The 26727-nt window shown below is 33.5% G+C and overlaps 1 protein-coding gene across 8 annotated transcripts in view; it reads right to left on the reverse strand.

Annotated features, from left to right (window-relative positions):
• The window catches only part of CD36 (CD36 molecule (CD36 blood group)), a 78908-nt gene extending 52519 nt beyond the window's left edge, over window positions 1-26389 (reverse strand). For 4 of the 8 annotated variants that reach the window (XM_090287293.1, XM_090287297.1, XM_090287296.1 and 1 more), the window contains exon 1: window positions 7767-7856. The gene's annotated coding sequence lies outside the window, so the exon portion shown is untranslated. Of the gene's footprint in view, window positions 1-3631; window positions 3726-7766; window positions 7857-26207 lie in introns of those variants that run through there. The other 4 variants (XM_090287294.1, XM_090287289.1, XM_090287295.1 and 1 more) reach the window with 2 other exon arrangements.
• Window positions 26390-26727: the final 338 nt, after the last annotated feature.

Consider the following 26727-nt stretch of genomic DNA (forward strand, 5'->3'; position numbering starts at 1 on the left):
TTCTACATCAGAAAATATTCTTTTGAGGGTTTTCAGTACTGCCTTCATTCTAGATGTTTATTGAGTAACTATAACAAAGATGAATGACATGCTCCTACAAATAAGGTTTCCTCAAACATTTTAAATGATCTGATGTACCAACTGTGTTTATATGTCCATTGCCAGACATAGACATAATTGATTAAAACAAATATTTCTAAAATTTATTAAAATAATTCAATCTCACCAAAAAACATGATTAAATGTTAAATGGAGATCATTAGTAAGTAGTTACATAACTTTTTTGCCTTTTAATGATTCTTTGCAAGTATCTTGAATATTACACTCTATCATTTAATTTTTTACCTGCCAATCTACTGTATCTTTATGGACTAATATGTGTGATCCCTTGCTAATAGTTCTGATTGCTTTGGGTTGTTTAGTGGATTTGTTTGGGACTCCTCATTTATTTTGTTAACAAACAGCAGGCCTTTATCTGACTACAGAATGCACCTCTGTTGAGGGTGCCAGTGTGGCCTACTCAGTGGAGCCTCAAACAAAGACCCTGGGAATGGGGTCTTTCCCTCTGTTCTGATGGCAGCTAATTCAAAGAAAACCAGTTTAAGGTCTGTCTGTACTCTTGTTTCCATCTGTGAGATGAGACATAGCATCATTAACCTGGGCACTGCTCAGTTGAATTGACATTAATAGAGGATTTAAAAAATTGATTAGTTGCAGAAGTCTGTAGAAATGAGTGAGGTATAGAGAAAAATGGAAAAAAATCACCAAATGTATCCTTGTGCCATAAAAACTTGAGTCAGGCTGATTCTTTTACTCCCAGGATGAACTTTAATATAATGAACTCCTAAGTATCAAAATAAAATGCATAAATGCCAAAAACAAGGAGAAAAGAACAGCAACTAGAACCTTGTAGTAGTCTTGTCTCAGGAGAGGCCACTGGCTCCACCACTGCTATTGACTGTGAAAAACATAAGAGTTGGAAACAATAGGGAGATAAGAGAAATACAGTGCCAACATATTAAGAGTTACAGTTTATATAGAGCAAGAATATGTAAAAAAATAAAATGTGTCATTAAAATCCGAAAGCACGCCTAAAATCAGAAAGGGCAAACTAGTAGAAAATGTGCTGCAGGAAGCAAATACTCAAACTGAGGATAGGTGTATGTCCCCTGATGTCTTTTCATTATTGCAGGAATGAGCTTTTTGAATAAATTAATTTTCTAATACATTTATGTGTTGGATTACATTGCATATTATTTAAGGCATAATATTTTAAAGAGAAATAATATGGTAACACATTTATTTTATTTGTATATGAATAAGGAGTCAATAATGTAAAATGGAAATATCATTAAAATGTGCTACATAAATATGGATAAATTTATAGATTTTTTGTTTAGAACTATTAATAGAAGTCAAGTGTACAGAACTTTTTTTATTACTATATAGCTAATATACCAGTATTGCTTTCTCATTCTTTCAATTTAGTGCAAATTTATATATATGCATGCTTAGACAATGGGATCATAGCCAGGAGACAGTAAATTTAAAATAACTAAAATTATATTGTAAATTTAAGCTTAATTTATCTACTACAAACTATAAGTTACTATTTTTAAAATGTAGCAAATTGTAATATTACTTAGTTTGTGTGAATAATAGAAATACTGATATTATAGAAAAGTTGATCTAAATATTTTTACCAGCAGAATATGCAGATTTGGCACAATGCCAGCTAAGGAAGTTTTCCATTCACTGATAAATTGGGTTGCCATAGCAAGCCCATTGCCACTGAGTTTCTAAGCAACCTAAGACTCCACAGACTTCAGATACTAAGAAGTCCACTGATATTTCATCATCCTTAAGGGAGAAATATGAAAACTGGTAGTACCAAACTCAAAGGAGAATTTCCTGATTACTATAAAGTCTCCCCTATATTGATAGCTATTTAATTAAATAAATGATAATATTCACACTGAGGAATTATTGATTACTTAAAGTGTGAAATGGATGAAATTAAGTACAGAAAATGGTCAATACCTACTATGTGTTGTTCAGGTAAATATTTGCTACATGAATAAATAAGATCCAACACATAATCCAATTCTCTGAAAATAGTCATTTACATAATGCCAGTTTCATAAAGTCCTTGCCTTTTAATATAAAAATATATCTGTTTAGTAGCATTACTATAGAGCATGTAATTTCATTTTTTTCTAATAATTATTTACATTTAGCTAACAATTTTAAATTACTAATTGCTTGTGATCTTGAATTAAAATATTTAACTATAGTTTGTCTAGAAGGCTTAAATAACTATGTTACCACCCAAATGTCAAACAGAATTATATAGGTCTGAGGTGTAAGCAAGGTAATAAATTACTCCTTGAATGAGGTTGTATTAACATCTCTGGTCCTTGTCTATGTTAAGCATTTTCTTCAGTCCTCTATCATCACAGAATATCCAGTGGGGCAAACCACTGCCTCCAAAACTCTCTCTTAAGTCACAAGGCTCAGTTTTCAACTATTTAAGATAATCACAATGAAATAAAGTTGAGGCATATGACATTGCTTGTCTCTGTCAAACATTATATCACAATTCAGGTCAAAATAAAATATCATTACTAGAAATGGTCATATGTGACCAGTAAAATAATTATGTCTGGAACCTATAAAATTTTACTTAATTCCAGTACCTGATTTTCTATGCCTCCCATTATCATTCTATGTAGCTAGTTATTATGAAGAAAAAACATCATAGGAATGATATGCAAATTGACAGCTGGCTTCACTTAATGGTTAATTTTTTAATGTTACTTCCTATATCCTGTTAGCTATTGCATCAAAAATGCAGGAACCCAAGTCAAGTTTACAATATGATAATAGAGTTTTCTAACCTGGAAGTAACATAAAGTTGCAAAGTCACGTCCCAAGCAGGTCTCAATAGTCACCTGTTCACTAGAGCCATGTCAGGAATTCCAGCAGTAGAAGCTGCCTGTGTCCTCCACTGGTTACTGTTGACTATAAGAAGTCTGTGTTGGAGGGCACAGATTCTTCCTTCTCTAAGAAAAATCTCTGCCTTATAATCTTAATATAATAGAGTCCAAAAGTTACATAATGATATTTATTATAATCACATCTTCAGGTAAAAAGCAACCATCTACAAGTTAAGTCTTCCCAACTATGTTCTTAAGAATAAAAAATAGCTGCACATGAATTTGCCCTTTTAGAATGGTTTTCTATTAAGATACACCCATAGTGTTGCATGTATGTAAGTGCATGTATATTGGAGGTTGTGAATAATTTCAAATAATTTTGAATACCTTCTTACTACTTACTATTATAGTTATTACTGACAAGATCATAGAAAAGTTACTAGACCTGACCAATTCCTTCCATTTTCTTTTAGATACAACTTCTCATCTCAAAGCTTGGGACAGAGTGCCTGAATGTCTATAATATCTCACATACTCTATTTCCTGAGAGAAGGAAAAAATATAAGTATAAAGTTAAATGGAAAGAACGAAGAAAAATAAGATCAAAGTAAGAGATTTTAGTATTGCAGGCACCAGTCTGGAGTCCTGCAGTGTTAGGTAAGATAAGTTCACAATGATTACATAGCTGTAATTACCAGTTAGAAGTCCGATGCAAAAGTGCAAGGCCACCAATGTTAACGCACTTTCCAAGGCTGCTTGGAAGACAACAGGATAAACACTGATGACCGGTTGTGTTTGCCCCAAGTGCTGGGTCAAATCACTGCTGTACATCAGTCAGCCCCACCTCCAAGTAGCCAAGAATGGCTATGGAATTTTGATTGGCAGTCCACTGAGGCAGTGGGAGTCCTAAACAAGGTAAACCCTGTGTTTGCCAAGCTTTCCAGCTTGAAAATGAGCTGCTCTTCACCCTGGTTCATTCTTTACTAAAAAAAAAAAAAAAAGTAAAAGAAACAATTACTCTGTGACGTCTAAAAGAACACAGAAGCAGCTCCCTCTCTAGGGATATCTTTACTTATTTTCTCATAGCAATTCCCCTGACTTTTTTCTCCTGCGTCTTAGTTATAGGACTTGACAGTCCTAGGAGGAAACACATAGCAACATGCACATGGGTCTTTAAGAGAAGGAACAAAGCATCAATGAATATTCTGGTCATGGAAAGCTGGAAATCAGAGCAACATTAGGTGGGGCTTTGCAAAGTGGACAAGTTCAGATTTACAATAGTTTTGACATTCTTTTGCCATATAAGAGAACTAAAAATAGTAATATTTGGTGGGTATACTATTATGCAACTCATAAGAATAAAAACCATCAAAACAAAAATAAGGACACTCTAAAAACAAGTCAAACCATTATAGTATGTGCTATATTAGACAAAAATAATTTTTCTCATATCATTTAAGATGATATTTTTGGGGGGATTCATGTTAATGACATTTATCTTCAAACACACACACACACTCAGTGAAAATTTATCATGTGGCCTCTATGTGCCCAGAATTCTGCCATAAAGAGGAAGAAAGCAATATTGCTACTGAGAGGTTTTCTGTAATTTACTTCAATTGCTTCTACATAAAATACAATGTGTGATGATTGAGTACTTTTAATCTACCTTCTCAAAGTGGGCTGCTACCTAGCTGTGAGTATTCATTCAAGACCTATCTACTTAGAATGTAATTGAAATCTATGGTTTAGTTATCTTTAGCTCCCAAAATCTAGAAAATCACATAATAAATGTAACTATGGTAGCTTCACCGGTGAAATTAATGGTTTCAAATACTTATGTGTTGGCTATAAATACTACTGGCTAACTTCTTTCCCTTATGTCACAGGCTGTAACAATCTACCTAGCCCAGTTGCCTAAGCTCAGTTCATACATGGCCTACTGTCTAGCTCTTGATTTCAGGGCATTACTGGTTGCCTAACTATGACTGGATGGTTAGCTGCATTCCACAGTTAGAATGTCAGAACTATTAGGACACCTAAAAGGACAGGGAATGGGGATTTCAAGGAGCATATGGAATAGTTGCCACTCAACTGCTTTAGTCAGAAGTCAATCAAAGAGGGTTTTTGTTGTATGTGTTTTGGAGAGAAGATCTATAACACTCTTACTGTTATTTATTGAAGGCTACCAATACTTACTAAGAGAACCCAATAACAGTATGTGGTCAAATTGGCTTGCATAATTTAGCAACACATTTTTCAGAAGCTCACATACTAGAGATGCAGCTCACACACAGAGACAATTCCACGTGTAGATTCTAGATAGAAAATCACAAAGTCTCTTGGGTTCATAGGACATCCACATTTATTCATAAATAAATAGCTATGACTCTTAGTTCAAATACCTTTCACCCATTTTTATGTACGACACATTTTTTTCTCTCTTGTTCATGACCTTTATATTGCAGAAATTGAAGGAATCTTAGGAATTAGCAAGTTCTGATAATTTAACCAATGAAGTTTCAAAGATCTAGAGAGCTGGAAATTCTTGTTCTACATTGTTTTGCTTGTTATTGAGAAGCAAAAACAAGTACCTTTTCTAGAATGTTACTTTCTTTTCTCCTCATGTTTCAATTTTTTTCCAATTACACCCCTTTTTGAAGACCTTTTTCAGGTTGGGGGCTGATATTTGTTAAATATTGCTTCAAATTTTTGTGTATGTCCTTTTTCTTCTTTTTTCTCCTTCAGTAATACTAGTCAGTTTAATATTAAGTTCCTGGATAATTGGAATAATTTACACTTGTTTTTGATTCCCATTTACTACACCCTGTTACTAAAGTTAATTTTTAAAACCTATTCTGGTTATAATGCTCTTTTGACTTTTCAAATTTTGTTTTATTTTAAATATTTAAATGTTTACATAATTTAAATTAAATTATTACATGTAAAAATAAAAAAATTTATATTTGATTAATATATTCTGTTTCTTTCCATTCATGTGGGACCACTTGAGAAGTTCTAGGAAAGGATAAGGGAGAGGACAAATATTTCTTAACATAATACCATTGGTCAGGTTCCATGCTAAAATTCTTCCCTGTGTCATTATTAAAGTATATAAAAATTCTATAATTAGGTATTGTAAGTCAGATTTTTATAGAGAATATAAATAGAACAGGGAAAATTAAGTAAATGACGATTGCCAGAGTTAGTGTGAAGTAGGTGATCTTAAATTTATGTATCCATGTGACAAGCAATATCAAAGATTAGTTGGACAACATAAGGACACATGGTTAAGTATAAGCATTTTCTTGCCCATATCAAGTCCTTACCTTTTGTCAATATAAATCTCCCAGCAGATGCATTTTGCTATGTTACATTGATGTTTTAGAATTATTTTCATTACTTTTATATACAGATTGTAGTTAAAACAACACATTTAAAAACACATTCAATGATATACTATTCCTCTTGGGTATCAAATATTTCTAGGTCCAGAGATTATAAAAATAAATTAAGTAAAACCCAAACTTTATGGAGTGATAAATAGCCAAATAGAAAAAATATTATAAAATAGTACAATAGGTGGTATAATGGAAAGTCTATGGTGTAATAGAAGACCTACAGAGCAGAGAGATTTTAGAAGAGAGATTAGCTTTGCAGAAAAATGAACTGGTATTCCAGCTTCTCCATCAAGAATAAGTTCGAGATCAATTTCCATGTGTTGCTAAACACAGAGAAGGAGTAACAATAGAGGATATTTCTCTGCCTTTAGAAAGATAGCAATTTCTACCAGATGCCAGTGATTTCAATGAAGAAAGCATAGGAGTTGCTATAGCAATGTCAAAATAAATAAGATGAGAAAAAGTTCATTACAAATTAGTTGAGCGCTTGCTATGTTCAGGAACTATTAGGGAAAAGTATATATAGTTGTACATTAGAATTTAATAGGAGCTCATATGACACTGCCAAAAGTTATAACTTTGCATAAAGAAAAGGAAGTGAGAACTCAAACTTCTATTTTAAGGCACAAAAGTTTTACTTAAAGCTGAAAAAAAAACATGCTGAATGAATTTTATAAGTATCTTTGTTTTGCTATTTGGTAATTTATAGATAAAGAAAGGTTCATTGACATTTATAAAATGAGGGAAAATATATTGATTATTATAAAACCATACCAATTTATTTGAAAATAATGAAGAAAAAGGGTATATATATATATATATATATATATATAGAAGTACTTTAATAACTTTTAAATCTAAAACTATTTAGACTAAATATATCAAAAAGTAAATGTTTATGACAGTTACAGATTTCTTTTCTGCATTAGCTAATAAAAATTTTAAAACAATCTTAGCATATTTTTATGTCTCTTATTATGAATAATCATATCATCCTATGGTAAATGTTAGGGTTTAGAAAAAGCAAACATTTACATTCAGTCCTAAGGAAACAAAAATCAGAGATTGTATAAATACTAATGTACAATAACATGAAAACCTAAGTAATGGATTCTATATTTAAAGAAATTAAATGCAGGGGAAATTTATTTCCATTTAGAAGCCCAGAGGAAAACTATTTTTAAATAAAATTTCTTTGTTCTCCTGTTTCTCACCATAAAACATTATTAAAATATGGATAGTCTGTATCGTGGCATTGTCATGGAAGTCGGCTTTTAAGAAGTACTGATTTTCGTTTACTCTCCTTTATTCCCCTCACTTTAAAATTCTTTTGACAATCCCAGATCACTCATTTATAAATCAGTCCTACAGGTACCACCTAAGTAAGCATAATGATTTCTAGTCATATTCATTCCCAAGCTCTACTAACCTTAGCCGATGCAGACACAACTTGAGGACAGCCGACTCTGTGCCTAACCCTCGCTCTGGCTTCTGTCAGAAAGTTTGTCCAGGAGTATTTCTCCCTCTTCTCTATTGCTCAACTGGATTAGGTAATAAGAACCAGAGTCCTGCTCTCCTCTGTCAAATGCGTAATTTTCAAAGTCCCTGGGGGCAGGAACTAGACTCCTCTTCCTCTGAACTTCACTGAGCTTCAACACTGAAACCCACAAATAAATGTTCTGATATATAGACAACTTCGCAGAATGAGACAACTGGAAAAATAATTATTTTTAATATAATTGTAAATACTATCTAAATGGTTATTTTGTAATGCTTCCTCCTTTAGGCTAAGTACAACCAAAGTTATTTCTGGTGCATATGTTTAAAATTCACTGTGTTAATTTCCAGAACCTGATTGAGGGGCAGGGGCCATAGTCTTGTTGTGTGTTGACTGACTTTGAAAATTGTCACGTCACCATTTTTATTCCTTGTAATATCACTATGTATTTAATTTATGAAATGATAATCTTATCAAAAGTGAATTTTTTGAAAAACCCAAATTGTGTCATGCTATACTAATGGCTAACACTGAGGGTATTTACTACAGTTCAGATGTTATTCTAAGAACTTTATGTGGATTATTTAAATTAATCTTCATAATTACCATTTGAGGTAAGTATTATTGTTTTGCTAACATTACAAATGGCAAGAGTAGCAAAGCACTGAGAGGCAAAAAGACTGAGAGATTAAATAAATTATTCAAAGCCAGAGTACTGAGCTATGGTTGAATCAATTGTGATGTTTTTTTCTGCAAGTAACAGAACACTCCAATAAAATTAGCTTAATATATTGGGTAACATGTGTCTACTTACCAAACAATAAATATTAAGAAATAATTAGCAGCTTCTAAAATGCTAGCTTTTCTCCAAAGTAGTCATTTTAAAATTTTGGGCTGTCTTGACAACATAACTATTTGCTCAAAATTGCATATGTGTGTGTATGTATATGTAATAAACTCTAAATAAAGACCTTAGAAGGGCCACAAGATCTCCTATCACCTAGAAGGGTATATTTCTTTAACAGGAGAAAATGTTATATGTTAAGGCTGCAAAATCAAATAAGCGTTCAAAATAAAAATCAAGTGCAAGTTTCCATCATTCCAGGAAACATAATTGTCCATCCTGACAAAAGGATTGTGAAATATAAAATTAACTAATCTAGAACAACCTGGAAAGAAAGATCACCATTAGAAACTTTGGGAATGGCTGAACATTACTGAAATGGAAATGAGTTTCATAGTCTCAAACTCAGGAATGAAGAAATGAACTTCTATTTTACTAAATTTCACTTTTTCCCCAAGACTCCATTCTGTCTGATTCAGCATATTTCATATATTCATTTTAATAAAATATCTATTTTTTTAATATTTCTCAATCATTTCAAATTAAAACTCAATTATATTTTTTCTGAACAGGTGTTACATTCAAAAAGATTTGAACACAGAGAAAACCCTCTCAAGACTCAGACTACAGCTTTCCCTTGTCCTGGCAGATGATGGTTCTCTTTTTCTTAGCTTACTTTCACAACCTTTTAGGCCTTGAGCATAGTTTTAGGGTTCAAGGGGCTCTAGGATTCTGCTTCTAAACATAGCTGCCTGTAACACCACCCCCAACCCATAATACTCTACTGCTCTGATGCCATGATTAATGCAATTTTTCCTGAGGCTTATTCTCTCTGAGCAATACCTCTGCCCTGAGATCCTCATACTTTCCTCTGGGATGAAGTACAGAAAGCTTGCCTTCAGGAATGAGTCTGCTACAGGCCAGATCATGTAACTCTCTGGGATTCATTTGCATCTAAGCTCCTATGTTCCTACTTCTATCCAAGCCTATGGCCTTTTAATCTATTTTGGGATTATGTTGAGGACAATTGTTTCAGGTTGATCATAAATGCTTTCCAAAATTTTAGTAACATAATGTCAGTTTCTTTTCTCCAATGAAGTCCTCCCTCAATTTGCAGCTTGATCTTGCAGTTCAAAAACAGAATGAAAAAGGGTAGGAGGGACAAAACCGCATGGATTAATACCCCACACTCTCCTTTTATCATATTAGAAAACTATAAATTGTGTGAAGCAAACACATGACAGAAGTTTAGCTGACAGATTAACGGGGACTGAAATCCTAAGAATATGTTTACAGAACTCTTAGATACTTAATCTTTCCTAGATTAGTGGAATATAAATAAGTAGGAGAAAACAGAATTCTCAGCAAATAAAATTGGGTATTTACATAAAGCATTTCTCAGTGTAACTGGTATGGTTGAAAAAAAGGCATGTGAACAACCTAAGCCGGGTCTGATATGAAGATTCATATCTACAGGTACAGGAAGTTATCTCTAAACCCAGTTATAGGAGACTTCACTGACTGAGCACAATCTGGCCAAGGACACTGAAGAAGGGAATGGCAAGATAATTTAAAGGTTTAAAATCATGACAACGACCTCTGGTTAAACATGGCATATTGAATAGATTTTTTTTTGTATCTGAGATCTCATTGAAATTAAAGTAATAGAATTTCTAAAAATTTGGAACACACATATTCAGGCCAGAGATTTAAATGAGTGAGAACAGAAAACAAGTCAATATTTAGAAAGCAAATGGACTTATGATAATTGCTCAGCAGTACATAAAGTGTCATATTCTAAACATATAAGCCTAGGGCAGAAAGACAATGAGAAGCAAAAACAATCTTGCATATAGTCCCAGATAGGGCTATGAACTAGCAACATGAGGGACCCATGACTAGATGAGGAAAGAAGGGTTTTACTTGGCTGAATACCTTTAGAAGACTCAAACCTTAGATATTCTCCCTCTATAATCTGCACAGCCTGCCCATTACTTCTTCACCTATTAAAAGGTGGGCTGTTAGAAGTACAGCTGGGTGAATGAGGTAGATCTAAGCAGAAGTAAGTTTACCTAAAAATGTACATATATATATCTCTTCCACTGCTACTTTCAGAAATCTAGCAAGCAAGAAATTACAGGATTTCTTTCTTAGTGAAGTAACTGGAGCAAGAGAAAAGACTTGTTCATACTACTTTTTCGTGGAGGTGGAGTAATGAAGGAGGATGATAAAGATAAGGTCAGGACCTTATCTGATCATTCTAGAGCAGTAATGTCCAATAACAGTACAACATCAGCCTCATGTTACATATATTTTTGAAATATACAGTAGCCACATTAAAAGTATTACATATTCTTTAGCTCAATATTATAACTACTATCATTCCAATTGATATAAAACTATTAGTAAGATATTTTACTTTTTTGGACAAAGTCTTAGAAGTTTCATTTTTATTTCACTCTTAAAGCTCATCTTAATTTGGATTTATTTCAAGTTCTCAATAGTGATCTGTGGCCAGTGGCTACCATATTGGACAGTGTAGCTCTAGAATGAAATTTTGTTTATTGCCACAGTTTTAAATAAATAGATAATCACCAGACATTTCAGGAACACATCTGACATGCAAGACAAAATTTAAAAACAAATAAGCAAACAATAAAAATGAATATAAGAAAAGAATAAAAAACACCAAATATTTCTGTGATTCATGTTTTCTGACAACTAAGAGAAGATACTGTATTCATGAAACTAAGGAAACAGAAAATCATGAAATATTTATAATGTTAAAACAATGACTGTAGAAATACCACAGTTAGCAGAACAGTTGGGATGTCTGAGCAGTAGCATCACAATGCTGGAGAGCTGTAAGAATACCAAAGAGCTTGTAGAATAGATCCAACATCTGTATGATGGGATTTCCATAGAATACACAGTAAAAAACAGAATGAAATGAGGAACTAAGAATTGAGGGCATGAATATTTTCTAGAAATGAAGGATGTAAGTCATCAGAGTTCAAGATGCCATGCAGCTACAGTACAATGGATTAAAAGGGCCACAGGCCATGGCCTACCTGCCTGTCTTTAGAAGTTGCAGTGACCAGTCACCACACAGGGAGGGCTGAATATAAAATTCCCAACTAAAAGAAGGACATGGTGGGTGGTCAAGTATTAGGCCTGCCCCTTCTTAACAAAGGTCAATCTTTCACTTTGAAATTATATATTACCTTTGTGCATCTAAGATAACATTCCTTTGAAATGTCAGAGTAATCTTTTCCAGACCACAAGACTGCAGTTATCTTCTTGCCTACATACCATCTCTATGTGCTATAAATAGTCACTAGTAGCTGCTCAGTACCCACCAATGTAAAAGAAATGTGTGTCCCTCAATTTTGTTTTTTATCCAGTCTCAGAGATTTCCTCACTTTGCTTTCTTCCGTCGCTATAAAATACCACCAATAACTCACCTTATGGCTCCTCCTTAGATTCTAATGTATAAAATAGGCTGCAAAACTGCCATTCTTTTAACATTTTTTATAAGATAAAATTTATTTAGAAAGTCACAGAGGTAAGGTGAGTGGACCAGCTAGCCGTGGACTCAGGAAACATGTTACATGGGGGGAAAAAAGGTCCCTGGAGCTTAGGAAAGAGAAAGGTAAAGGCAACATGCCAGAGAAAGGAGGGGGTGAGGGAAAAGGTGGAGGCGTGCTCACCAAACTGCCATTCTTTTGAACATTCTGTTGAGATTTTGCTTCCTAGCTTTTATCATCAATTTAACTCAAATAAACTCTTGTAAGACTTTTTCTTTGACTGGTCATTCTTTTGTCAACAGTTTTTAAAATCTTAACCATAAGCTATTTTGCACCCATTTTATAGATGGGGAAACAGACATAGAGAAGTCAACAATTTATTCGAGGTCATATAACTAATATGTAGCACTTGAATTCAAATCTATCCAATGCTATATACCCCATAATTTTTACATTTGGGAACTTTTATCAGGGAAAACTCCAAGAATAGTCATGAAGCTTCCTTCCTAAAAGGGAGAAAAGATGTTCAGAAACTCATTTATTCACTTAAACACTTACTAACCATTGACTATATCCCAACTTTAAGTTTGGCGCTAAAGTAAAAAGATGAATGAAATATAGTCTTTAACAGGTTGTGGTTTTACTGAGAGAAGATGGACTGTGAAATAATGAAAGTGCTTCAATGGACACTTTCTAATCATTCAGGAAAGAGAAAATTTGTACAGCCAGAAAAAAATAGCAAGCATAAATGCAGAGGTAGGGGAAAGTAATATATTTGGTAAATAGTAAAAATATATATTTTTAGGGAAGCAGCAAAGTGTGAGGAAAATGGTTGAAGACGAGATTTTGAAGCCTGTTGCATGATTTTCTAAGGAGCTTAAATTTATTCTGTAAACACAATAGAATCATTAAGTAATTTAAGTAGGGAAAGTGTTGGAATAGAGTTTTCACTTTCAAAGGGGTCATTTTAAAAGCAGTAAATTGGGATGAGAGTCTACATAGAAGACTAACAAAATCATACTGGAAAGACGTAAGGTTTTGACTCAAAATTTGCATTTTGTCTAATGAAGAAAAGGTGGGCTCATTCTGGACAGTTTTGATCAGTGGGAAAGTCCTTGCAGCTTATGGTGGCAGTCATGCCTGAGAGGCTATGAAACTGAGGAGCGAGCCCTAGAGTCATTCTCATGACTGGGAGAAATACTGTTGCTAAACTTTTTTGATGGCACTCTGGACCATAATAGCAGGGGTCGAAAAAGGGAAAGCAGTGAAAACTGAATAAGAACTGAAGTGACAGTCCCAGTGAAAGAAGAGATAAAACATTAAAGACCAAAGGAGAAGGTTGGAGTAGCTTAGCACTTTTATACTGGCGGTGGTTGAAGCGACAACTATAGTATGAAGCTAACAAATAGCAAAGCCGACAGCAAGGGCACTCCCAGACTTCAGTTGGTATCAGGAAGTATATAATCTCCTAATTTCTCATTTTCCCCATTTCTCATTCCAGGCTGGAGTTTAGCTCCCCAGGTAGTGCACATTCAGAGCAGCACTGCCATGTCACAGGGTTGGAGCCAAGATGAAGGGGGTAAGGACAGGGAACAAAGACAGGTTCCACTGCAATGGCCCCTTAAGTGAAAACTGATCATTAGATTCATTGATATGGCCCAAAAGATCATTTGTTTTTTTCCATATGGTGGCTCTAGTAGTGCTTAGTTGTTTTTAACTTCATTTGAAACAATGGTGTTAGATTGTATGTGACAGCTGTCATATCAGCATGTATTTAAAAAAAAAACTTATCAAACTTGGTGAATTTTTGTGTAGCCATTCTAATATTGAGATGAAAGAAAATACACATTTTTGGCATATTATGCTTTAGTATTTCTATTTTTAGAGATTTTAATTTTTTATTTTTAGAGAGAAGGGTAGGGAAGGAGAAAGACAGGGAGAGAAACATCAATCACGTGCCCCCAACTGGGGACCTGGCTCACAACCAAGGCTTGTGCCCTGACTGGGAATTGAACCAGTGACCCTTTGGTTCATAGGCTGGCACTCGATCCACTGAGCCATACCAGCCAGGGTGCTTTATTATTCCAAGAACGTTAAAAATGCAACTGAAACACAAAGAAAGATTTGTGCAGTTTATAGCAAAAATCTTGATTGAACGCGTCAAAAGTGGGTTGGGAAATTTTGTGCTGGAGATTTCTCGCTGGATGATGATGCTCTATGGTCAGGTGGACCAGTTGAAGTTGATAGCAATCAAATCAAGACATTAATTGAGAATAATCAACATTATACCATGAGGGAGTAGCCGACATATTAAAAATATCCAAATCAATAAACTTATTGGTGAAAATGAAAAATGTGTCTTTTATCTTATGGTAAAAACTAAACAGGCTTCTTGGCCAACCCAATACTTAAAGTCAGTAACTGGATTCAGTGAAAGAAGGACCTTGTTAGGAAGAAGCAATGAATAAAATGATTATATGAACATGCTTGTTGGTGAACATATTTATAATTTATCTTGTTAGGCCAGCGAGTGTATAAAACATAAATGTATTGACAGTTTAAAGAGATATAGAACAAAGAGAGAAAGAGAATCTAAGCCTAAGGCCAGCAGAAAATAAGGAGACACTCTGAGAAATAATCTGGGTAGTCTTTATAATTAAAAACACTCACCACTGAGAAGTGGCCACTGTTCGCCTTTACAGTTTATATGCTCTGGAGAAACATGGAATAAATGTAAGCAAAAAAAGGAAAAGCTGCTATTTTATTCTGGCATAAGTCATACAAGTGTTTTAAAATATATATGTGATGTGTAAAGACTTCTCAGAAACACACCAAGTACCAGAAATATATCAGTTAAGAAAACTGATTGACCCTAATCCTCTTTTATTTCTATTACACATAGGTGCCTGATGCTAAACTGGGCACACAAAATACTCCTTTTTACCTCACAAAAAGCAGTAATGAATGCTCATCTGTAGCAAACTTTCACACAGTAATATTAAAGAATATACGTATCATAACCAAAAGTACATTATGCAAATTTGACCATGAATAAAATGAAAAATAAACTCTAAGAATGCTAATTTCCCAAGTAACTAATAGTTATTTTAATATTATTGGCATTATTCTCCTTTTATTATTTTTAGCAAGGAATTAAGTCTGTTATCAGGATTCTACTATAATTTAACTCTTGAATTATTCAGGTTTAAGGATCCAAGTGCTGCCATTGATTGTAAAGACTTGACTAAAACCACATCACCTAGACCCATGATGCCTATCTATAATGTAAAAAGATTTAAGCCCTGTTGTTCAGTTAAAAGTCAAAATGTTTAACTGAAATTTAATTTCTTGATTTCAGTTTCCTGTTCAGTAATTTATTGTTCTTGACTCACATAAAACAAAACTACATATTTTCCTAGAAAACAGGAAAGATAAAATACAATCATGCAAAAGGGTAAGCCTTAAAAAGAAATAAGAAATGACCTTTTTAAAGATCATATCTTCAAGAGTAAGTAACTAAAGGGCAAACTCTATAACATTTGATCAAATTAACTTCTTTTTATTAGCAAGATAATATGATGAAGCAGAGGTGGTAAACAAATCACTGTCTCTTTTATATTGCTTTTATTATATTTTAAAATAATCAAAGAAACTCAATAATGGAGAAACTCAATCTTATATATGGAATTGAAACCTTAGATTATGCAGCTCATGTTTAAAAAGCATTTATGTATAAACCAAAGAAAGTGGTATATTTAACAACATTCAAAGTGTCTTAAATATTATATTATGGAAAGATTTTTTTTCTATGTATGATATATCAAATCAAGCTTAATTTATGGTATTTTTCTTTTATAGACTTATAATAAGTTGTAAAGCAAATTATAAGCATTGAACATTTGTCAATGTTTCTAGTCATTTTAAATTCATACAATAATGAAATATTGAATATTATTCAATTGTGAACTTGAATCACTCACTTATGTTCTTTTCTTTAAGCGAAGCTTATGATAATGGTAGTCTATTATATGAAAACAAAGGTAAGATTATCCCATTTATCCCCTATATTTATGAGGCATCTAGAATATATAAGTAGAAAATTTGGCATATATATTTTAAATTAATTTATATAACTTCAACTTAGATGCATATTTCCAGAAATATGTTGATTTATAATAATTCCCAATTAATGAGAGATTATCAAGATCTTTCTCTGTGTATTAAGTGAAAGAGCTCTTAATTCACATGTAACTTTTATTAAGTAAAATTGTAGTATATTCTATATATTTCATATCTACCAATGCTATATATTTTAATTTATATAATAAATTAGTTTTTATGGTATAAGAACAAAAAAGCAAATTAAATCCCTAAACAGTTTGTGCACTTTATAGTTATTATACACAGATTAATTCCCTCTTGTATTTCTTATTGATCATCAAATTGGTAGCATAGGAGGAATGAAATTTTGCATTAAAATACTCAATGTGTTCAGTGTACCATAGGTTTTAGGGGAAAAAAATTACAAATAAATTCTATTAGAATCTTACCATTGAAGTAGTGGAAAGTAGAGTTTATGAAAGTATGTTTAATTACAAAAATAATTTTTTTTTTTCTTTTTCATGAGAAAGAGAAGACAGCTGCTGACATTCAGGGCTTAGCCTCATGCTATCTGCTAGTCTTACTCTTTCGGAAACTGGCCAGGCAGTCATGGTCAGGCCTTGGTTTCCTCTTGTTTCATGTAAACAATGTCATAGAACATCAGCTCTATACAAGGCCACATGATCCTGATGGATCAAGACAAAAACAAGATGCTCTGTAATTCTGTCTGAACACAAATTATTAACAATTTTTATTCCACACATTTTTGGTTATTCTCATGCACACCAATTTTTTAAGAACTACTGTTCTAAAACTATTCCAATTTAAACAGCTGTTAAAAACTGAGCTGCATGTTACAAAACTTCTCATTCTCCAGTTCCCAACATTCACATGCCAGCCCTTGTTTTCCAAAAGAAAGAAGGATTTAAAACTAGACTAGACTCTGAGTTTGGCTTGTCTATCACAGTGCATGTCCTTCCCTAATCTTATCTTGCCCTCAACCCTTTGCCTACATAGCAAGCACCTGCTGGGCCGTCATGCCAGGAACTTGATTCAGCTTCTCATCTGGCTCCCTGCACCACCAGATCACAACCCAGAGGACATGCAAATTCTGGGTACGGTCTTTTTACTGGTTCTAACGCTGGCTCGTTTCCCCAATCAAGCTCTTTCTCATTCTTGAATTTTTCAGACTGCTTTTAAAGCTACTTAAAAAAAAAAATCATACTCATAGTTTGAATTATTAACTCCATTTTTTATTTATTTATGTTTTTATTTCTCATTAACACTGGCAAATGTTTCATTTTACTCTTGCCCCTCTTGCAAGAGTAAAACTAAATAAATTCCTTAAGCATTCTTAGTCTGAAATTTTAATTGGGTTAAAGTGATAGAATCAATAAAGTGAGAACCCAATACCTTCCCTCAAGTATCTCACAGCTTGGCTAGGAAGATCGATTTATAAACAGACAATTATAATACATTGTGACACCTCCACTAAGGTGAGGAGAGTGAACATTGGGTTAGGGAAGGCAGAGGAAAGGCTGCTGGTGGAGGAAGCAATAGCATACCTGGGAGTTATAAATACAGCCCTGTTTTAGAGAAAAAGCTTTCAGGTTCTCACCATTGACTATGATATTAGCTGAGTGTCATAAATGGTTTTTATTATGTTGAGATACTTTTTTCTATATTTGTTCTATAGTGTTTTCATCATAAATGGATGTTATATCTTATTAAATGCTTCTGCATCTATTAATAAGATCTGATGATTTTTATCCTTTGTTTTGTAAATGTGGTGTATAACATCGATCTATTTACATATGTTGAACTGTCCTTGTGCCCCTGGAATGAATCCCATGTGATTGGGATGTATTTTTCTAATGTATTGTTTTTATTTTATTTGCTAGTATTTTATTTAGAATTTTTGCATGAATATTTATCAGAGATATTGGTCTATAGTTTTCTTTGTGTGTGTGTGTGTTATCCTTGCCAGGTTTTGGTATCAGGGTTATGTTGGCTTCATAAAATGTGTTAGGAAGTATTGCCTCTTCTTTAATTTTTTGGAAGAGTTTGGGAAGGATAGGTATCAAAGATTCCTTGAATGTCTGTTAGAATTCCAAGTGAAACCATCTGGTCCTGGATTTTTATTTTGGGGGAGGTTTTTTGATGGTTGTTTCAATTTCCTCACTGTTGATGGGCCTGCTTAGATCTTCCAATCCCTCATGATTCATGTATTTCTAGGAACTTATCCTTTTCTTCTAGGTCATTAAACCTGGAGGACTGTAGTCTTCCACAGCATTCTAGCATGAAACTTTGTATTTCTGTGATGTGTTGTAACTTCCTCTCTTTCATTTCTGAATTTGTTTATATGAACATTTTATCTTGTTTCCTTAGTGAGTCTAGTCAGGGGCTTGTCAATTTTATTAACCTTTTCAAAGGACTCTCTCTGAGTTATATTAATTTTTTACGATATAGAACATGTATCATAGAAATATACACTTGAAACCTGTATAATATTATTAACCAATATAATCCCAATAAATTTAAATTTAAAAATGTTAAAAAAAATACAAGTCTGGGTAAAGGGAACAAAGGCACTCCTCCCAAATATTTCCATAAGAAAACATACAACTTGGGAATATCGATATTTTGGTAAGGGTCTGGTATAGTGTATGAGTTTTGGAAAGACAAGACAGGGCACTGGAGAGGTGGGCATAAATGACTTAGTGAAGACCTAATAGAACGTATAATACACAAGACTAAGGTTTGTGCCTGAGTACCTAGAAATTATTTTCAAGAATTTCTTGAAAGCAACATAGAGCTACTCAAGGATTTTAAGAAAAAAGTGTATTATAAAATTTGGATTTAGGAAGATGTCTCTGGCACAATGGGGAGAATCTATTGGAGAAAAGGCCAGAGGAAATCTTTTGAAATAATCTAGGCAAGAAAATATATGGTTTGAATTAAAGCAGTGGCTGGGGAAGAAGAAGTTGGGAAAGATCTCAGAAATGTGTAGTGTTGATGGGGAAATAATTTAGAAAGTAGTGTGAATAGCTAAGTCTTGGTAAGTAATTAGCTAGGCAGTGGGAAATACAAATCAAGAATGCATCCGCTTTCAGACTGGAGTAACAAGATAAAAGAATGGAGAAGTAAACAGTAGGACTAGATTTGGGGGCAGGGTGGGTTAGTTCCCGCTGGCATTTTCACTAATGAGCTGCAGCATTCTGAACCAGTTCGTAATCTGAGTTTGTTCACACATTCTTAAAAGGAGAATAACACTACTCACATTAAATTTATTATGATAATTAAATAATAATAGTTAACCCTTTTATAGTACTTATTATATGGACGGCACTTATGTATTTTACATATATTGACTTGCTTATTTTGAACAGTTAGTCTAGGAAGTAAATACTTTTATTATCTCTATTTTACAGGTGAGGAAGCAGAGGAACAGAGAGGTTAACTAACTTGCCCAAGGGCACAGAGCTGGGAAGTAAACAGAGCCAAGTTTCAAACATATTCAATCTGGCCACAGATATATGCATATTTCATAGACAGAGACAAAAGTATGGGAATGACCAGAAGGAAGGGGGCATGGGGGCTGGATAGAGGCGGGCAAAGGTGGGGAAAATGGGGACATCTGTAATAGTGTCAATGATAAATTAATTAAAAAATGAATAAAATAAGATAAACAATGAAAAAATAAAATGAAAAGAAATAATAAAATGACTTGCCCAAGGTCACTAAGGCTTAAAAATCTGAAAAATAAATAAAAAGAAAATGTACCTCAACTAATAATTTACAATGCTTCTTATTAAATACTAAGCACTTCGTATAATAATTATCAGAGTGCCTTGCAAGGACCCAGTTGATGATAAATAGCTACTATAATTACTTAATCCATCCACTGATCTAAAAAGTATTTACAAAGAACATGTGTATATGCACTGAATACTAGGATAGATTCAAGCATAGTAAGAGGCACACCTATCTTGGGGATATTTACAATTCAATTTTGTACCTAAAAGGTACATTGTGAATCAGAACACATTGACAAGGTTATGCGTGGAAAGAGTTCAGATCACTTCAACCACCCACAGCTAGAATTTGGCCACAGGCACACAGATATATGAGTCTGAAATGCAGGGAAGAGATTAGGGCTGTGAGATGTAGCTTTGGATCTGTTCAACATACAGACTATAGGTGAAGACATAAAAATAGGTAAGATCACTTAGTAGGTGTTGATGGGGAGGGAAGCATAGAAAAATTTCCGAAAGGGGAACTTGGGGACTGACAAGCTAATGGCTGGCCTAGGGTATAAAAGTTTACTTAAATTCTATGCACCTCATAGTACTCATTTGTAAAAATAAATGAATATTGGTTTAAGAGTATTCTAATAACTATTTCCACTTCTAATAATGACAACTTTTGCTATGAATATATATTAACATAGGGAGAACAGCTGAAAATATAGTTCCAGCCTTAAACCTCAGAAAACAACAATAAAAACCCCAGCTTTATAGCCATTGCTTTGCTATGGTAAAAAATTATTAGGTAGTTTTCTTTTTTCACAAAAGACCATTCAGACGGTGTCAGTTGCTTTTTACCTACAGGATTTCAGTTTAAGACCTGCTCTTGCTGTTACTATGTACAGAAGTTCTGCCTGGGAGATTTTAGAGAGAAAACAAAATGACATCCTGAACCCTCAAGAGGAATGTTAATGGGATAGAGAAGACAATGCTAACAACAATAGTGAGCTTTCCTTCAGTTTGCCTTATCTACTAAGGTTTACTTTATTTCTTGCCTAATCTTGTTTGTCTTGACTTCATGTGGTAAAGCATAGAATTTTAGTGAACTATTGTAATAAACTGCAGTATGAGGATGCTGTGCACAGAGATCTGGAAGACTCAAGGTGAAGACACATTCAGGAGGTTCTCAGTGAGGTCAGGAAGAGATTCTGACCAAGGGCTTGGGAAAGAAAATGGATGACAACTGCACCTCTACCGTTAGCCAGCCATCACCTCCAACCTCAGAGAAGGTTTGGGGAGCATGTGTGACTATCCTAGCAAAGAATGACTATTACACATGCTATCGTTTCCCATAAAATCAGAAGTGGAACAATCACAACCCACACCTGGAGGTAAGGTCAGCATAGTTCAAAGATAGTCCAGAGTGGAATTGACTGAGCTAAGAGTTTTTCTCTAGCTTTATCCAAGACTTGGTACACTCAATAAAAATATTGAAGTGAGTGAACACAGAAGCAAGCATATTTAAGCTTTGCACAAAGATTCAGGAAAAAGGATGAAAAGTTCAGTGGAATCGGTTGAAATAAATGAGCTTCTTGTGCTGACTCATTGAGAAATTATCAATGTCTATAAATTTAAATACTTAGGGTAAATTGAATTACAGGGTATTCCCTATTAAATTTCATAATTGATTTTTAATAGATGATCTTCTCTATGTTAGAACAAATAAACAACTCAAACGCATTGGGAAGGGTGGGATGGTGCTAAAGATGGTAACACTCCATAAAATTGCCAGCCTTGGGATTCTCACAAGAAAAGCTGCACGGATCTACATACAGCTGACCCTTGAACAACACAGGTGTGAACTGCCCAGGTCCACTGATACATAATCTTTTTCAATTAATACCTGTACTGTCATTTTCTTTTTTTTTTTTTTTTTCAGTACCTATTTGGGAGTTCACAGAGGGCCAACTGTATGAATTTATCTGCATCATGTTATATGAGACTTGAGAATCCATGGATTTTGGTATCTGTGGGGGTGCTGGAACCAATCCCCCTTGGATACAGAGAAACAACTTAAGTGTTGGGGCAGTTGAAAATTATATGCAAATTTTCAAATGAACAGGGGATGGGTACCTCTAACCTTCATGTTATTCAAGGGTCAACTGTATTAATTTATAGTAGAGATATGTCAGTTTGGATATTTCAGTAAGAATGCTAAGAATAAGAGATTAAAAAAATAGATTTTTAAATTGTTAAAATGATAAAAAAAAAATGTTAACTTATAGTTATAGTCCTTATTGGAAGGTAAACATTTTAGGTTAGAAAAGATTTAGATGTAATATTTTTAAATAAATGAAAAAAAAACTATCTACTGAGTGCTTATTATGTAACAGGCACTAGGCATCGCTGATACTAAGTTGCAAATGATTCCTTCCTTCCTGGAATTACCAGCTCAGTGGGATGTGCCAACTGTAAGTAATAGCAAAGGTCTGTGCACAGTGCCCTTATCACTGTATATGGCCCTTATCAAGCTTGTGTTCTCCTGCATTGGAATTGCCCATCTACGTGTCTGCTTAGATGTAACTTTTGACCAAGCAGCTCTTAAAAGTATGGGGCTCATAGAAACCAGGGATCTTTCACTTTTGAGAACAAGCTAAAAACTAGATTAGTGTTTGTTACCCATTTCCGACAAAACAGTTCAACAAAATTAATTTAGGAAACTATCAAACCTAAGACTCAAAATGTACACTACTTTAAGTTATTTTATTCTGAAAGAGTTCTCATGTGCTGAATGTTACTTAGCATTTTAAAAGTAAATTGTGTATATAGAAACATAACGACAAGATGCTAAGAGTGGGCAAGGGGAGCAGCTAGTTTGGCCTGTTTTCTCCAGGACATTGATGATGGTTCATTAAGGGTTCAGGTTGTGTGCAGTGGTGGGGAATGTGTCCACAAAACTCAACCTATGCTATGTTGTTATCATTTACAAAGTTAACAGATTTTATTTTTAACTTTCAAAAGGTTTTATTCTATATAAACAAAATTTAGAAGAACAACCTGTAAAAGTACCTGGATTCTTATAAAAGTTCAGCACAATCTTGTTTATAATAATAGAAGAGTGTCTGACACATAATAAGTGCTATAAATATTTTTAAACAAATGTGTCAATGAATAAATGAATCTGAATGAGAGTAACTCCATCATGTATTCAATCAAGAAATACTGTTTTTTTTTTTTTTGTGGGTGTGTGTACTGTTTTAGAGTTTAGTTAAAATTTATATTTAGAATATTAAATGAGAATGTTTGTCAAAAAGATCCTGTGTACTTAATGAAAATTTATGTGTTCTGCAAACACATACTATCCTTAGGGTTCTGGTTATGGGACCACCAGCCGAAAAAAGACTAACTTTTATTATTTCTAAAACTTCCTAGAATGAGACCAAAAATGACACCTTATAATGGCATCTGTTACATTTCAAATAGAGTAATAATGAAGTTCCAGCATAGAATAAAATGAGCCTCCAGTTAAAGTTCTATTATACTGTACTCTTAATTTTGAAAGCCATGACATGACTGTTAATAGCCCTTCTGATTTCCTAAAATTTAAATGAGATAAATGTAAGATCTATATTTAGAAGACTGAGAAAAAAACAACATTAATTAAGAGATTAAACTAATATTTAAAAAATAAAAAAACCTGTCCTTATTCCACTTTTAAACTTCACAAGCACTGAAGGGCAAACAATGCTTTTCTATTTGAGCACACTCTGGAGTCCTTGGTGAATGTAGCCAAGCTGTCTGCTATGTCCCCTCAGTATGCCTGCCAATTTTCTGTCATTTCCTCCTTCAGATGATAGGGTTCGTGTGACAAAGGTCTCTGGATGTATTTCAAAACATCTTAAACTATTTAACGTTGTACCACCACGCACCTATTTAAAAGTGTTATTTATTCTCTAACCAGGCTAAGTTTGTCAGAAAGCACAAAGCAGAATTCACCCTAGCCTTCTCCATGAAGAAATGGCTAGAAAGCTCATTGTATTGAATAGCAGCAATGACACACTAATTGCCCCTTTTAAAAGAAAAGAAGTTTCCAGTGGTTTAGCCAATTTTTGATTTTGACATACAACAAACAAAACAATAAAACTAATTATTTACTAAACTATATTTCTTTTTATATTCTCTAGGCACTTAAGCTCGTTTTAGACAATTTCCTTTTCCTGATAAACAATTCATTGTGAGTTGAGAGAATCACTCTGGATAAGGCACTTTTTCAGGATTCCAGTAACCTGATATGGAAACACAGTCACTCCTTCTCTTCTAGTACCTCCCTGCTCCTTATTCGAGATCATTCTTTTTGGTTGTAGTCAAGTGGTGGCACGCTTTAAAATTTTTATCAAAAGAGCAATCAAAAACATATAGGCAAGTGACCAATAAAAAATGATTTCCCTTTTCATTCATTTTAAAGCATTTCTTTTTCATTTCATAATTTTGTGAAGTTTTTTCAAAGAATTTAACTATAAAGCTTAGTTTATAAATACTAAGAATATTAACTAAATTCCTTAATTAATCATCTTAATTAGCAATCTGTGCCTAAAGCAAAATGAGCTATAATCACACCCACAGCAATATATTACTATGTATTTCTTCACTCTAAGAAAAACATATTCTTCTATTTAGCCCACTCTGTAGTCTTATATAGTCTTTGTCACTGATTTTTAGCATTTTAAATTTTTTTATTTCCTTTTTTTCTCCTAAAAATAATTCTGTGAGTTCAGGAGCTTATTTTTTTATCCCCAGGTGGAAATTGTTTTATTATCCTCAGGTGTTTGCTTGCATTCTTAAACATTCAGAACAGTTCACTGCAAAGCTGTCATTGTCCTTTACAGAAGGATCTGATTCCAAATAATTACTGTTTGTGTTGTGCATCACTTGAAAGTATTTCTCCCTTTCCCTTGTCAGGATTAGAGAAATCTCATATATTCCCCACTTTTATTATTTAATCAGGTATGCCTGAGTATAGATTGCCTTCTTCTCTTCACCTGATCTAAAACCAACCTGAGTGCTGAGTTTTCTCACAGGAATGAGCAAAAACTTAGCACATGCATAAGTATCAGCCCAGAATGCTTTTCCCAGAATTCAACACAGCTCCAAGCAACCATTCTCCAAAGAATAAAAGAAGTGCTCTTTAAAGGTAAAGAAGCCTATCCAATTCATCTCCAGGCTTTTCAGAATAGCTAAAGAGTCAGAGAGAATAGCTTTTTTTTTTACATCAGCATTTAATTTTTGTATTTAAATATATATATATATTTAAGTTTGCTTTCTGCATAAGTCACTACTCTATCATTCTTTTCAGTGCTTTCCCCTTTTTTAGAGCCATATTATGAAACACACCATGTACAAAAATTCTGCTATGCAACAAAATCTCCTGCCCCTGAAAGAAGATAACTGATGCCCACAGTCAATACAACTACTAAGATCACTAATGATCAATAAGTTTATTGTATGAAAAGATTGTTTCCTTCATTCCTTCCAGAAGTCAATTTGTTAAGAGGATTGGACCTTTCAAATTATTTCTTAAATACACTTGTTAGTCCTGATAACACTGTTAAAAAAAAACATTTTCATTGTCTTATAAACAAAGGTCATTCAACTTCTAGTCTCCCTGAAAAGGTGTTTTTCCAATTTGGAAGAGAAAAATAAAACTGGGCAGATTTTTAGAATATTATTTTAAAGATTAATATTTTTAAAAGCCTATAAGGAGGTAAACAAAAATGTTTTTAAAAATATAAAATCAGTCTAGATTAGTACATGTCAGACCAACTTAGTGAACCTGAAGAAATAAACATTTTCAGTTGTTTTACTTTTTGAAATAATTGGAATTTTGAGTTTTCTGATACTTTTAAATAAAAGGCATGAAAATATGCAAATAGAAATTTCATAGAATGAATTTAGAGACTAGCAGAAATTAAATTTTCTGTGTTAAATGTTTATTTCTACATCTAATTAGTTAAAAGCTTATAAATCTGTTAAGACAATTACTACCCCAGAGAATATTTATCTTTTTAAAGAGTTAAAAGTAATAATAATTATTTACTAGATGATAGCCCATTAATTATTTAAAGCCACGTCCCTGTACAAAACTAATCTTGCTCACCAGTTTCTAGAAGATGTTGCTTGCCCAGATGTAGGATTTTAGAGTGGCTTCAAAGAAACTCTTGGAGAAGACACAGAAAGAAAACACATGATTTCTACAGCACAGCAGCTGAGAACTCAGAAATGAGGCGTGGGGTCTTGAGCATTCATCTGTCTTTAAGGTTGCTCTGACATCTGAAAGTGATTGCCATCCTGAGACTTTCAGCACCTAGGACGCATGCCTAACACAAGATAAATATAGATTCCTGACACCTGAGCCAGATGAAATTAAAGTCAACTTGAAAAATCTCACTCATTTTGTGTCTCAGTTGAGGAAAATAAAACCCTTAATCCTTTTCCTGTTAAAACCTGTTATGCCCCTTAACAGGTAGCTGCAGTGCTTATGAAAAATAGTACTTAATTCAAATAATCACTGATAATCAATTTGTTTCTCTACTTGACCATTTGTTGTGATAGTGTTGAGACAGGTTCAAATTTTCTTAAGTAGGTATAAGAGAAAGATAATAGTGAATATTAAATAT

Source organism: Furipterus horrens, unplaced genomic scaffold, assembly GCF_987537825.1.
Source record: "Furipterus horrens unplaced genomic scaffold, mFurHor1.1.pri manual_scaffold_9, whole genome shotgun sequence".
NCBI classification, from domain to species: Eukaryota; Metazoa; Chordata; class Mammalia; order Chiroptera; family Furipteridae; genus Furipterus; species Furipterus horrens.